Below are 4651 nucleotides of genomic sequence, written 5' to 3'. Positions count from 1 at the left end.
CCCCCCTCCAAGTGTTACAATGCAATACACACACCTACAGCTACAGATACATCAGTATGTACACCCCACCCCCCAAGTGTAACAGTGCAAACCACACTTACAGCTTCAGATTCAGCAGTATCATGAGTATGTACTCCACCCCCCTCCCCCACTGTAACAGGACAAAACACACCTACATCTACATATACAGATACAGCAGTATGTACTCCCCCCCCCCCCCCACTGTATAACAGCAAAACTAACATTAAAGCAAAGAAAAATGAAATCACTTACTCGCTCCATCCGTCGGTTGTCCTCGAGTTGACGTTAACAGCTTGAACACACCTGGGCCCGTATGCATGAGGAGGAAGTCAGCAACACTGGAAGTAGAGGCCTCTTTCGGAAGTGGGAACTGCCGAAGTTTAACTTTCCAACTGTTCACTATGCATGAACGCCGGAGTGGTGACTTCGAGAGTATTCGGTCAAGGTCGCGAAAATTGGGGGAATCCTAACTAGTACGCATGCGTTTGTTAACGGTAAGCTTGCCACCAGAAGAAACAAATCTCATCGCGAGTTCAAAAAGGCGAACGTTGAGCGCGCTGTAGTACTAACAGCGTTATTGCTGGTGTTTTTTGAATGGTTATACGAAAGGGTCGGTTCAAACCTGTGATGATTGTCTTGAAATCGAATGACTGCCTATGACAAATGACTTTGTTGGCTTGAATGTTAGGAGAAGAGTAAATGATTAGGCCTATGTTGAACTTTTTTATTTTTATTTTTTTATTTTTTTTTATCTCAGCTGCTTGCTTCAATCCTTTTTTTATTATTTTTTTTAATCTTTTTTTATTTTTTTTCCTGCTTTTTATATTAATTTTTCTACTTTAAATGTACCTATATCGTTAACAATACTATTTCTAAATGTATTTTAAACACGCCCCAAAAACTTCCTTTACGGTAATTTTTAATAATCATATTATATTTACAAATCACTTTATCCTCAACGCATTTCCAAGTGAACATAATTTTGGGGCACAAAAAAAATAAAAAAAAAAAATCAGTATAATCAATTTCGTTCTCACAATAAGTACAACAATTAGTGTATGTTGAACTTGTGTTTAATAATTTTATATCGGTAATGTTGGACAAACATAGATTGGTTATAGGGAAACTTTGGGTTACTGGTAAAGTTTAAAAGGAAGAACATTATGCAGTAGACCGTAGATAACTAAGTTTAGTGACTTGTTCCTTATTTATTGGGGAAATGTCTGTCAAGAAGTTTAGAAAAGACAATACTGTTCATCGGTGTTTTCATTTGTTTTCCCTCGTTAATTTGTGATTACGATGGCGATGCATGGTTATGTACAGTTAAAAGTCAAGATTCGATTTTTTTTTTTTTTGAAAGCATAGGACAGTTTCTTTACACGTTTAAAAAAAATTAACACAGAGGCAAAAACCGGTTGTTGCAGTCTGAATGCAATTGAGGTCTATTAAGAAAAAGGTTAATTAAAAAAAAAATGTGTAGCTCCCAGCGGCACTTGAACCCAGAGCGTCGGATTGAAATTCCGAATCCGTAACCACTGCACTATGCTACTCGTCTAGAAAATGCACTACGCAAAGATGTGTTATCAGTTATTCAGTCGTGGTAGTTTGAAAGCTCACCACCTTCGCCGAATGACTCGAGCACGGTTTTTTCGGTCAGTAAATGATCGTACTGTCGGTTTTGAGCCCATCTGTTTCAAGCTTTTCACCTAAATTAAACAAGAATGTCACAGTTCGTGTCTATGGTGCAAGGTAGGCGACCGTCTCATTGTAGCCAAGTTACGACAGTTGCTCGATTGACGCATTTCACGACTTCAATATTGTGTCTGAGCTCATTTCCCAATGAGCTACCTTTAAAACCAGAATGTCAGGCAATTGTAGCATGCGTTGGAGGTTTCTGTTAGATGGGTAAGGACCTTTAAGATGCGATATCGTCGTATAAATGATGAAATTAACTTTAAAAGTGGGAACTTTGGAAGCAAAGTTGCCAGCTTCTCGGTATGCACGAGCTAACTTGAACGCCGAAGTAGTGGCTTCGAGAGTCCTGAGGTCAAGGTCGAGGAAATTGGGGGAATCTCAATTAGTGCGCATGCGTTTGTAAACGGTAGGCTTGGCGACCGGAAGAAACAAATCTCATCGCGAGTTCGTAAATGGGCGAACGTTGATCGCGCTGTAGCTTTTACTATAGTTGTTTTTGACTGGTTGAACGAAATGGTCTGTTCAAAGCTGTGATGATTGTCTTAAAACTGAATGACTCTGTAATAATGATTTTGTTGACCAGAATGTTGGGGAGAATAAAACTTTTTTTTGTTTATGTGGTTGCGAAGTCGGTAATGTTAAACCTCAGTCTTTTTTTTTTAATGATTGTGTATCGGTAAAACTGTTTGGTTAGAGCGAAAGTTTTGGGCTACTGGTCAATTTAAAAAGGCAGAACTCAAGTTTTTGGGGGAATCAAGATAAAAGGTGTAGTGAAAAGAAGATAAGTTTAGTAACTTTCATATTAATTGGGAAAATGTGTGTCCAAATTTTTACAAAAGATAAATTGTTGTACTTAGGTGTAAGTAAATTATGTTTGTCCTCGTTAATTGTGAACATGATGTATGTTTATGTAAAGTTGAAAGTCAAGATTGGATTTGTTTATCCTACGCGCGTGTGTGCACGTGTGTTAGACATAGAACTCTTTATTAACTCAATTTCGAGAAACTCGGGTGTGGTGAATCACAACAAACAACATAAAACGTAAGAAAATAAATAAAATATCGAGGCGCAAATAATCAGCTCATAATAGTGTGTGTGTGGGGTGGGGGTGCACGCACACACACACACACACACACACACACACACACACACACACACACACACACACACACACACACACACCGTCGAACACACACACACACGCACGCGCACACAAACAAACGCACAATTATACCCGCACGCACGCACGCACAGGCAGGCAGGCAGGCACTCGCACAAATACATACAAACACTTTCACACACACGCACGCACACGCACGCACGCACGCACGCACACACACACACACACACACACACACACACCCTTCCCCCCTCCACACACACATGTGCGCGCGTGCAATGCAAACGAATGAATGAATGAATGAACAGACGCACACCTACACACGCACGGACGCACGCAGACACACACCCACAGACACACACACACACACACACACACACACTCACACCCACACACACTCACACAAACACACACTCACACAAAGACGCCCATTTACATAGAAACACCCCCACCTATAAGCGGGGATGAAATTTTAAGAGTGGTGGCCAGTGACCCAGAACGAACAAAAGTCAAAGCTGGCAACTCAGGTTTGTATTCAGGGAAATGTACACGAAATTCACGCACGAGATACTTTTCTTTCTATTTTCTCTCTTTGGGACTTTCATTTGCGTTAGATCGGTTTTATATGAAAAACCGAAGAAAAGCCCTGCTAATTTGTACTGAGAAACTTTGGAAGCAGCGTGTTTACTCCTGGGTTTCGCTGTAGTACAATTACCCTCACTTACTTCCTCGCTTGCTTCAAAAGTAAGCACTTTTTCCGTCCCATGCATGCGAAATTGAGGATGTACTTCCGATGTCGCTCAAAACGTAGGAAGTTGTCGCAAACTACCATCAATTACTTCCTCGCTTTGCTTCGAAGTAAGCCCTTCTTCCGGCCCATGCATACGAAAGTGAGGCAAGTTCTTCCGATGTCATTGAAAACTTCGGGAGTTTTCGCGAACTTCCCCCATAAGCATACGGGCACTGTAGGTTTCCATCCGTCCTTGGACAGTTCGCGCAAACACCAGTGATATTTCAACATCAGAAATATCAACAACCTCAGAACCTATGCTTTCCTCATTAACATTTACATCACTTGTTTCTGATAAGTTGTACAAATCTTCATGAGCGTGGGCATTATCCAATGTTTCATTTGTGCTTTCTCCACTAATCAGAGCTCTGATTGTCACTGCCAAGAGTGACTGGCTACACAACTTGTCAACTATCACCGCCACCACGTGGCACTTGGACCAGCACTCAGATTGAGATCCCGAGGCGACATTCGTCTCGGATAACATATCATCAATGTGCTGCCCAACATTCGCAAGAATGTCTCTTCTTTCGATATTAACTTGAACTAAGAAAACAAATAAACTTCGCTCACGCGGGAAAGTAGCAGCCGGCCATGTTCACACTCAACTCTTGTTTACCGTAAGGAAAGCTATTAGAGTATTTCAAGTATATATATGATGGCGTATTTTTAAAATGTAAAACTCATGGTTTGAGCTCATGCTGTATTTGATTGCAAATATGCAAATAAAACTTACAATTAATTATCCTACTCCTATATGTGAAAAAGTCAACAAATATGAATAATTTAGTTTCGCATTTGCAGGGTCATGTCACGCCGTTGACGGGCCGACCCTTGAACAGGGGACGTAACAAATGTTAAAATAATGATAATAAATTTGTTATCTCCCGTAACTCTGCATATTTTTATCGACAGCAACATTGCGTCGGGCCGATGTCGGGGTTTATTACGTACATTTGCCTAGTCAAAACGGTATCGGCGCGACAACGGACGACGACACACGACATATGACGACGTCACCCGAC

The 4651-nt window shown here is 41.0% G+C and overlaps 1 long non-coding RNA gene across 1 annotated transcript in view; it reads right to left on the bottom strand.

Moving 5' to 3' along the window:
• Window positions 1-4651, bottom strand: part of LOC138947379 (uncharacterized) — an 87293-nt gene that overhangs the window by 899 nt on the left and 81743 nt on the right. The window lies entirely within an intron of this gene.

This window comes from Littorina saxatilis, linkage group LG14 (genome assembly GCF_037325665.1).
Source record: "Littorina saxatilis isolate snail1 linkage group LG14, US_GU_Lsax_2.0, whole genome shotgun sequence".
Lineage (NCBI taxonomy): Eukaryota > Metazoa > Mollusca > Gastropoda > Littorinimorpha > Littorinidae > Littorina > Littorina saxatilis.
Note: the sequence above shows the minus strand (reverse complement) of the source record. Positions and strands in the feature narration are given on the sequence as shown.